Source organism: Saccopteryx bilineata, chromosome 5 (assembly GCF_036850765.1).
Source record: "Saccopteryx bilineata isolate mSacBil1 chromosome 5, mSacBil1_pri_phased_curated, whole genome shotgun sequence".
Classification (NCBI taxonomy): domain Eukaryota; kingdom Metazoa; phylum Chordata; class Mammalia; order Chiroptera; family Emballonuridae; genus Saccopteryx; species Saccopteryx bilineata.
The window spans coordinates 227,811,381-227,822,490 of record NC_089494.1 but is presented as its reverse complement, the minus strand read 5'-3'; the positions used below and the strand labels follow the sequence as shown (position 1 = coordinate 227,822,490).

At 46.8% G+C, this 11,110-nt stretch overlaps 1 pseudogene; it reads right to left on the bottom strand.

Moving 5' to 3' along the window:
• Positions 1–3,426: 3,426 nt before the first annotated feature.
• Positions 3,427–10,594, bottom strand: LOC136306656 (keratin, type I cytoskeletal 18-like; annotated as a pseudogene).
• Positions 10,595–11,110: the final 516 nt, after the last annotated feature.

Below are 11,110 nucleotides of genomic sequence, written 5' to 3'. Positions count from 1 at the left end.
AGGGCATAGACAATAGAAGGAAATCAGGTTACCCAAGAGAGGTTGAACAAACTGAAAAAAGTCACAAAATTACTAACTTAAAGTAATAAATGTATTCCCAAAATTCTTGCCAGGAACACTGTTTTTCATGTTATCAAATTCTACCCCAATTGTTATTAAAATGGTAGAATATTTGAAGCATGTTTCTTCTTACACAAATGTTACTGGCTGATTCTTAATGTCTATACCACTCCCTAGGAATAACTTAAGCCCTTGGAAAAGGCTGTTCCTTTTTGGAAGTCTAATGTGCTTCCTGGAGATATGGAGGGCTATTGGACATTTTTTTTTTTTTTCAGAGACAGCGAGAGAGTCAGAGAGAGGGATAGACAGGGACAGACAGACAGGAACGGAGAGATGAGAAGCATCTATCATTATTATTATTATTATTTTTTTACAGAGGCAGAGATAGACAGGGACAGACAGACAGGAACGGAGAGAGATGAGAAGCATCAATCATCAGTTTCTTGTTGCGCATTGCGACTTCTTAGTTGTTCATTGATTGCTTTCTCACATGTGCCTTGACTGCGGGCCTTCAGCAGACCGAGTAACCCCCTGCTGGAGCCAGCGACCTTGGGTCCAAGCTGGTGAGCTCTTTGCTCAAGCCAGATGAGCCCGCGCTCAAGCTGGCAAGCTCGGGGTCTCGAACCTGGGTCCTTCCGCATCCCAGTCCGACGCTCTATCCACTGCGCCACCACCTGGTCAGGCCTATCATTAGTTTTTTGTTGCGCATTGTGACACCTTAGTTGTTCATATGCCTTGATGGTGGGCAGGGGGGTGGGCTCCAGCAGAGTGAATGACCCCTGTTCAAGCCACTGACCTTGGTCTCAAGCCAGCGACCTTTGGGCTGAAGCCAGCGATTCCACTCTCAAGCTGGTGAGCCCACACTCAAGCCAGATGAGCCTGTGCTCAAGCTGTTGATCTCGGGGTTTTGAACCTGGGTTCTCAGCATCCCAGGCCAACGCTTTATCTACTGCACCATGCCTGGTCCTGGATGGATTTTTAAAAAAGATTCATTTCCTAAAGCACCCAAACCTTCCTCTAGAAAATAAGTCATTTTCCCCTTCTTTAGAATTAGCCCCAACTCTCTGTGGTTTTAGGGCCCACTCACTCATGAACAAGCTCTGGGCTGCTTGTCTAAGTGATGCTGGTTCATCCCTCAGGCCCTCTTCACATGCATATTTTGCCATGTTTTTTTATGCACCCAGGCAAAGACTCCTTCCTTCAGTGGCTGTCAAAACTCAACATTCAAATATTATATTAAACATTATTTTACTTATAGACTGGATTCATTCATTTGTTCTTTTTTGATTTTAAAAGATTTTACTTATTGATTTAACAGAGTGGGGAAAGCAAGAAGTATCAACTCATAGTTGCTCCATTTTAGTTGTTTACTGATTACTTGTTGTTTGTGGCTTGACTGGACAAGCCCAGGGTTTTGAACTGGCGACCTCAGTGTTCCAGGTTGCTGTTTTATCTACTGCACCACGACAGGCCAGGCCACTTGTTCTTTCAATAAACATTTGATGTGCACGGAGTATATGCCAAGAACTGTCTGTCAGGCACTGGACATGGAATATTTATGAAGCCAGACAGGCTCCCAGTCTTCGAGGACTTAACAGTCTAATGGGAGAGACAAAGAGGATAGAGCCTGACCAGACAGTGGATAGAGTGTTGGACTGGGATGCAGAGGACCCAGGTTTGAGACCCCGAGGTTGCCAGCTTGAGCACGGGCTCAACTGGTTTGAGCAAAAGCCCACCAGCTTGAACCCAAGGTCGCTGGCTCCAGCAAGGGATTACTTGGTCTGCTGAAGGCCCGCGGTCAAGGCACATATGAGAAAGCAATCAATGAACAACTAAGGTGTTGCAATGCGCAATGAAAAACTGATGATCGATGCTTCTCATCTCTCTCCGTTCCTGCCTGTCTGTCCGTCTATTTCTCTCTCTGACTCACTCTCTGTCTCTGTAAAAAATAAATAAATTAAAAATAAATAAATAAATAAGAGGATAAATTAAAAAAAAGAGGATAGAATAAGGGAGGATGGGAGGAAAGGTAACTTATCATAGCACTATGTGATTAGTTCTGTGAAAGGAAGAATAGGAGGGAGTGCTCACAAAGAACAAACTTTAAATCTGGAATATGAAGAGTAGAAAGGAAGGCTAGTGAAGAGGGCAGAGAGAGGGTGGGATGGAGTGGAGGATTCTAGGTGAGGGAGAGCTCTGTCCAGAGATGGGAAAGAGCTTGATAGATTGTAAGAAGGAAGAGACCAGTGCAGCAAGAAAGTAGGAAAAGAGAGTAATATGGGTAATATTGGAGGGGTATGCATATAGAAGTTTGGGTTCTGTTTTAAATTCAGTGAGAAGCCATTGAAGGCCATTAAGTAGGAAATGACATTAGTAAGATTTATAAACAAGCATACTGCCCATGATAATGGCAGATAAACATCAAGATTTGGCAAGGGCACAAAACAAATGAACTCTTTATACACTGCTAGTGCAGACATAAATGGGTTCAACTACTTGGGAAGCTGGCATATCTACTAGAGTTATAGGTATATTTCCAACAGAAATGCATACATAAACTTATCAAAAGTCAGGCATAAAAATGTTCAGAGCAGTCTTCTTTTTCTTCTTTTTTTTTCTTCTTCTTCTTCAAGATTTTATTTATTGATTTGAGAGAAAGAGAGTGAGAAAGGTGAGGGGAGGAGCAGGAAGCATCAACTTGTAGTTGTTCTCATATGTACCTTGACCCTGCAAGCCTGCAGCCTCAAATTAAAGATGCCAGAATTCCAGGTCGATGCTTTATCCACTGTACCACCACAGGTCAGGCTCTTCTTATTTATTTATTTATCTATCTATCTATTTATTTATTTAATTTTTTGTATTTTTCTGAAGTGAGAAGCAGGGAGGCAGAGAGACAGACTCCTGCATGCATCAACCAGGATCCACTAGGGGGTGTTGCTTTGCCCATCTGGCATGTGCTCATTTGCAACCGGAGTCATTCTAGCACCTGAGGTGAAGGCCATGCAGCCATCCTCAGCATCTGAGCCAACTTTGCTCCAATGGAGCCTTGGTTGTGGGAGGGGAAGAGAGAGACAGAGAGAAAGGAGAGGGGTCGTGGGGGAAAAGCAGGTGATGCTTCTCCTGTGTGCCCTGGCCAGGAATCAAACCCAGGAATTTCACACGCTGGACGGATGCTCTACCACTGAGCCAACCAGCCAGGGCTCCTTCTCCTTTATTTTATTTTATTATTATTATTATTTTAGTTTTGAAAAGATCTTAGTATTAAAAGGGTGAGAAAGGCTTAGTCTTAAAACTAAGCCTTAGGCTAGAATGACTTTGCCAACTTACAGCCTGTCTCCCACACCCAATCTCCTTTATTTTTAATGTTCAATGATCTCTGAACTTTTTATTGGCCTCTTCCCCACTATCATGCCTATAATGTCTCAGAACTTTGGTGTTGTTGACCTTGGACAACACTTTGCCATCCACAGCCCTGCGAGTGGTGGCCTTTTGGATGGAGATTGTATGAAGCTGCTGTTGCCAGGGCATCACTAAGACGAAAGTCCTCCCGTTCTTCCAGCAGGTGACGGCAGGTGGCAATCTCAGCCTCCAATTTGACCTTGATGTTTAGCAGGGCCCCGTACTCCTGGGCCTGGCGCTGCCCCTCTGCCTGGGTCTGGGCCAGGTCTGACTCCAGGCACAGCAGGATCCCATTGAGCAGTTTCATCTGCATGGCATAGTGCATCTTCACCTCCCTCAGGCTGTTCTCTCAGCCTGCCTTCGGATTTCTCATTGAATCCAGGTTGATCTCCAAGGGCTGGACTGTACGTCTCAGCTCTGTGAGTGTCATCTCAGCAGCTCCTATCTCAGTGGTCTATGAGGTAACCACTATGGTAGTTTCCTCAATCTGTTGGGACCAGTACTAGTCTAGATCCTCTCATTTCTTCTGAGCCAGCTCATCATACTGGGGCTGGATGTCCACCATGATCTTGCCAAGGTCCTAAGATTTGGAGGCATTCAATTCCATGGTCAATTTAGAGTTAGCAATTTGGTTCTGTGGACCATTAACTTCCTCCTTGGGATTCTTCTTCATGAAGAGAAGCTCTTCCCTGAGAGTCTCGATCTCTGTCTCCAGTTGCACCTGAGGAATGCTGCTGTCATCAGTGACCCATCACCCATTAATGTCACTCTCAACACTCTGGCACATGGTCAGCTCTATCTCATACTTGACTCTGCAGTCAGCAGCAGCAAGATGAGCACTGTCAGTCTGCAGAATGATGCAGGCATTGTCCACAGAACTTGCAAAGATCTGAGCCCTCAGGTCCTTCCTTGATGGTCTTGAAATAATGCCCTCATTCTCTGACCTGGGCTTCCTTCTTCTCCAGATGTTCTAGGATTTTGCTCTCTAGTCTCCGATTACCAGCCTCCAGGCTTCTCACCCTCTCCAGGTAGAAGGCCAGGTGGTCATTCAGGCATTGCATAGTCTCCTTGCTCTAGATGCCCCCTATGCCCACCAGATCTCTCTGGCCATTTCCACAGTCAGGCCCCCAGACACCCAGCTGCCCCACATGCTGGTAGAGTGGGGCACAGAGATCCAGGAGCCTGAGCCCCCAGTGCCTGCATAAATGTCGGCCGTGCAGCTGGCCTGCAGGTCTACTGGCCGGGTGACTGCATGGAGTCTGGGACTGTAGTCTGTGGGATAGCTGGAGCAGCTGCTGAAGCTCTCGTGTTTTTCATAGAGAAAGGTAAGAAGCCAAGGGTCAGGCTCAAGCAGCCAGTATTATTTTCTATTTTTTTTTTTTTTTAGATTTTTTTAATTTATTCATTATAGAGAGGAGAGAGAGAGAGAGAGAGAAGGGGGGAGGAACAGGAAGCATCAACTCCCATATGCGCCTTGACCAGGCAAGCCCAGGGTTTTGAACCGGCAACCTCAGTGTTTCCAGGTTAACGCTTTATCCACTGCGCCACCACAGGTCAGGCCAGTATTATTTTCAATAGCTAAAAATTGAATACTCAGTAGCCAGCAACAGCACAATGGGTATGTATGGGTGCATAAATTGTGGGGAATTTATATAATACAATACTTCCCAGAAACTGGAATAAGCACACTGCAATTTACATGCAAGAACATGAATGAATTTTAGTAACAAAATGTTGAGTGAAAAGAGCCAGATACAGAAGAGTACACATGGTATGATTCTATTTACAGAAAGTTTTAAAGCAGGTAAAACCAGTCCATGGTGTTAGAATGGTATGGAAGTTAAAATAGTGTGTATCTGGCCCTGGCCGGTTGGCTCAGTGGTAGAGCGTTGGCCCGGCGTGCGGAAGTCCCGGGTTCGATTCCCGGCCAGGGCACACAGGAGAGGCACCCATCTGCTTCTCCACCCCTTCCCCTCCCCTCTCCTTCCTCTCTGTCTCTCTCTTCCCCTCCCGCAGCTGAGGCTCCATTGGAGCAAAGATGGCCCAGGTGCTGGGGATGGCTCCTTGGCCTCTGCGTCAGGCGCTAGAGTGGCTCTGGTCGCAACAGAGCGACGCCCTGGATGGGCAGAGCATTGCCCCCTGGTGGGCATGCCGGGTAGATCCTGGTCGGGCGCATGCGGGAGTCTGTCTGACTGCCTCCCTGTTTCCAGCTTCAGAAAAATACAAAAACAAAAACAAACAAACAAAAAATAGTGTGTATCTGTGGAAGAGGGTAGTATGGGAGGGGCATGAGGAGATTTCTGAGATAGTGGTCATGAGTGTGTTCATTTTATGTGAAAATCACTGAGTTATATACACTATGATTTGTGTTCTTTTTGTATATATGTGATATTTCAACATTATATACATATTTAAATTACATAAAAGATAAGACTTTGCATTTAAAAAGAGCACCATATTTTATGGAGAATGGATTGACTATTGGCCAGAGATGTAGAAAAGCAATTAAAAAGTGATTCTTGATTCAACTTCTAGAACTGGGACAAGATGCTTCTTCAGCTAAGCTACTGAATGAAAAAGACATGAACAAAATCAAGGAAAAAATTCGAAGGCTCTGTGAAACTGTACATATCTTGATCTAGAAAATATAACAACTGGGCATTTAGCTACGGAGACACTACTGTCCCTTACTTGTAAACGAGCAGGAGACTGGTTTAAAGAAGAACTCCAGCTTTTGGGTGGTCTGGATCATTAAAAAAAAAAAAAAAGAAATAAAAAGTGATTCTTGGTGTTAGTCAAATAAGTTTGTAAATATGATATATATGTTTGCTCGCTTATAGTTTACATTGGGTGTGGGAGAGAGGCTGGTAAAGTCCTTATAGCCTAAGGCTTGGTTTTAAGACTAAGCCTTTCCCACCCTTTTAATACTAAGATCTTCTCATAACTGGGCTTTTCCCCACACCCTTGACTGTTGCATGATGTGGGGTCGTACACTCTTATAAGGAATCCCATTTATGCCTCAGATGAGTGACCTTGTATCAGAGACTTCCTTATTTGTATATTGGCTTAAAGGCTTTAATTTCTACACTATAAAATGAGGCAAACCAGGGGCACTCTCGCTCAGATCCTGTCATCAGCATTGCAGAGGAGAGGCAGCCAAGATGGCAGAGTGCTGAAGGAGAAGCCAGTTTGTACAGAGAGAAGGAGATGAGGAATAGAAGTGAATAAGGCTGGTGAGCTAGAAACCTTTGATTCTAGGAAACTCGGATAAGTCAGTGACTTTGGGAGCCCTGAATAGAAAGAAAAGTGTTTTCCGACTGTGTGTATTTTTCGCCCGCTGGGTAGGAACCAGGATTAAAGGTAATGGCCCACCAGTTCTTGGCTCCATTGTTTCATTACCGTCTGTCCGAATCAAACGCGAACCTGCACGGTGGTTCACATTTGCAGGTGGCTGTGATGGTGGCCGTGGTTACTGGCCATACACCTGGTAACAGGAGTCTCTTGGGACTAGGTGGATGCACTGAAGATAGAGAGAAAGGGACAGATCTGAGATACTGTTGGAAGATAAAATCCATAAAACTCACTAGTGACCTGAATAACGGGAGGTAAGGGAGAAAGAAGAACAAAGTGAACTCCTAGATTTGGAACTTAGGCAACTGAGAGGATGATGGTGAGGTCATTACCTGAGATGGGAAACATTAGGGAAAAATAAAGTTTTGGGGAAAATCTATACCTTGTGAGTCAAGACTTCCCACCACCTCTGTTGGTGTGAAGTGATTCCAGGGGAAGTTGAGAAGGTCAAAATTACTCAGAACACCTATAACCTTGTCAGTCCTGAAATAGACAGAAAAAGGGGGAACAGGCCCATTCAAAATGAGATAGTCTCTTCCTAGAATTTCACAGTCTGTCCTCCAAATCCTCCCCACTTCCTTAGCCCTGGATCTGACGAGCAAACTCCCAGGAGGATGCCAAGGGTATCCTTACATTCATCTCTCTTGGCCAGAAAGTAGAAAATTCTTATCTTCTTCCCTTAGATCATAGATGGAAGCAAACAAACAAAAAGTTTTACTAGGAAAAAAAGGAACCCAAATACCACCAGAGACACAAGAGGAAGGGAAAGTTGAGTGTTTTCTGAACTGTCTAGGTTCTGACCCAAACAACAGGATGTTGACAGAACTGTGATACTGGAGCTGCTGGGTGCAGGTAGAGGTGTCCAGGGCCAGGCAGGAGAGGTAGTTAGGGACCCGTTATGGTGGGTTTTGGAGCTGAGCCAAGAATTCTGCAACGGGATCATATAGTTATTGGGGGACCACTGTAGAGCCTTAGGTAGCACAGTCAGATTTGCATTTTAGATGTATTCCTCTGGCAGTTACGAAGGTTAGAGCTGGGGAAAACATTTAGGAGGCTGTGATCAGTCTGGAGGGGAGATGCTGAGAACTTGAAATAGGACCCTGGAGGTAAGAGGGAAGGAAAGGAAAATATGATGCAAAGAAAGACTTCAGGGATTAGACAGTTACAGATGGGGAGGTGTAAAGCCAGGCGCCAGGGCCAGGGCCACTATCACAGCAGCCCAGCCCATGCAGGTTCGCATTGGATTCGGACAGTCAGTAAAGAAACAGCGGAGCCAAAAACTGATGGGCCATAGTCTTTAATTCTAGCTTGCACCCGGCGGGCAAGTAAAAATATACACTGGGCTCCAAAACCCAGTCACATTCAGTGCTCACAAAGCCACTGACTTATCCGAGTTTCCTAGAATCAAAGGTTTCTAGCTCACCAGACTTATTCACCTCTGTTCCCCATCTCCTTCCTTATCCCAAATACAAACTCTACACAAACTGGCATCTCACTCAGCACTCCACCATCTTGGCTGCTTCTCCTGGCCTCCTCCACGTGGCCTTTCTCTGCTCTCCTCTGCTCTCTCTTCTAATGATAATCTCAGGAACCAAGAGCGCAAACTCCCGTTCCGCCCCCACTTTATACTGTAGCCTCACAACCTCTAATCCAATATACAAAGTAGGGAAGTTTCTAATACAAAGTCACTTCTCTGAGGCATGATTGGATTGTACCACCCCAAATCAAAATGGGGTGGGAAAGGCTTAATCCCAAAACCAAGCCTCAGGCTACAAGGATTCTCAACACACATTAATATCACCTGGGCAACAGCCTCTTCGTGGGCAGCGTCATATTTAACAAAGTGAGCATAATACATTTTATCTGCCCAACAGGAGGGCAAAGGGCTAGTCAAAGGTAATGCCCAGCTTAGAGGGACCCTTGGAATTGTGATATCCATAATGTAAAGCCAGTAGCCACAGCCACCACCACAGCAGCCTGGCCCATGCAGGTTTGCATTGATTCGGACAGTTGGTAAAGAAACAATGGAGCCAAGAACTAGTGGGCCATTATCTTTAATCCTAGCTTGCACCCGGCGGGCAAGTAAAAACACACACTGGGCTCCAAAACCCACTCATTCAGTGCTCACAAAGCTACTGACTTATTCGAGTTTCCTAGAATGAAAGGTTTCTAGCTCACCAGACTTATTCACCTGTTCCCCATCTCCTTCCTTCTCTCTGCACAAACTGAACGAACTGGCTTCTCACTCAGCACTCTGCCATCTTGGCTGCTTCTCCTGGCCTCCTCCACGTGACCTTTCTCTGCTCTCCTCTCTGCTCTCTCCTCTCTAATGCTAATAATCCCAGGAACCAAGAGAGCAAGCTCCCGTTCTACCCCCATTTCATAGTGCAGAAATCAAAACCTTTAATCCAATATACAAAATAGGGAAGTCTCTAATACAAAGTCACTTATCTGAGGCATGATGGAATTGTACCACCCCACATCAAAAAGGGTGGGAAAGGCTTAATCCCAAAACCAAGCCCCAGACTACAAGGATCCTGCCTGCCCACAGCCCGCCCCAACACACATTTTTTTTTCTTTTTTTTTTGAAGCTGGAAACGGGGAGAGACAGTCAGACAGACTCCCGCATGCGCCTGACCGGGATCCACCTGGCACGCCCACCAGGGGCAACGCTCTGCCCACCAGGGGGCGATGCTCTGCCCCTCCGGGGCATCGCTCTGCCACGACCAGAGCCACTCTAGCGCCTGGGGCAGAGGCCAAGGAGCCATCCCCAGCGCCCGGGCCATCTTTGCTCTAATGGAGCCTTGGCTGCAGGAGGGGAAGAGAGAGACAGAGAGGAAGGAGGGGGGTGGAGAAGCAAATGGGCGCTTCTCCTATGTGCCCTGGCCGGGAATCGAACCCGGGTCCCCTGCACGCCAGGCCGAGGCTCTAACGCTGAGCCAGCCAGCCAGGACCCGCCCCAACACACATTAATATCACCTGGGCAACGGGCCTCCATGTGGGCAGCGCCATCTTTAACAAAGTGAGCATAATATATTTTATCTGCTCAACAAACAAGTAAGAAAATAGCCTGAGCCCTGGCCGGTTGGCTCAGTGGTAGAGCGTCGGCCTGGCGTGCAGAAGTCCCGGGTTCGATTCCCGGCCAGAGCACACAGGAGAAGCGCCCATCTGCTTCTCCACTCCCCCCCTCCTTCCTCTCTGTCTCTCTCTTCCCCTCCCGCAGCCGAGGCTCCATTGGAGCAAAGATGGCCCGGGCGCTGGGGATGGCTCCTTGGCCTCTGCCCCAGGCGCTAGAGTGGCTCTGGTCGCGGCAGAGCAACGCCCCGGAGGGGCAGAGCATCGCCCCCTGGTGGGCAGAACATCGCCCCCTGATGGGCAGAGCTTTGCCCCTGGTGGGCGTGCCGGGTGGATCCTGGTCGGGCGCATGCGGGAGTCTGTCTGTCTCTCCCCGTTTCCAGCTTCAGAAAAATACAAAAAAAAAAAAAAAAAAAAAAAAAGAAAAAGAAAAAGAACATAGCCTGACCAGGAGGTGGTGCAATGGATAGAGTATCGGCCTGGGACACAGAGAACCCAGGTTCACCTCCCCCCCCCCGCCCCAATCAAGGCTCATATGAGAAAGCAATCAATGAACACCTAAGGTACTGCAACGAAGAATTGATGCTTCTCATCTCTCCCTTCCTGCCTGTCTGTCCTTATCCCCTCCCATGATCCCCTCCCCCATTCTCCCCCCTATGAATCCTGACCTGGTGAAGAACCTAATTTCTGCTTCCAGAAAAATGCTCATTGTTCCAGCCTATCCCCAGGCACCAAATCACTGTCTGATTTTGTTTATATGCTAATGGTTTGTTTCCTAATGACTAGATTTTAATCTTTTGGGACATAGCTTTCTATTTCTTGTAACTTCTATGGTGTCACTTCCCGGTAACCTAGCAAGCATCCAGCCTTGCTCAGAGAAGGTATTCAATAACCCTTTTGACTTTTGTGGCCTTTATATGGTGTGACTCATAATACTAGAAAAAAAAGTGCACAGGAACATGAGACCTTCCCTGCTCCGGTTAGAGGAGGAAATCCGCATTTACTGGTGAGTCTCTTGACTAACAACTCTATCCCCATTCTGTTTACACGGATTATTTCTAACTGTGAACAGCATGATGACTGCCCTGGGGAGACACTGCTGGCTGCCAGGCGGGCCCCAGCATAAGTAAGTCATCAACCTCTCCCTTTCAGGTTGTTTGGTCCAGTGGCGATGAACTGCTGCCCTTTCAGCCCACGTATCAAGGGCGTCAGATAAGCCAGCACG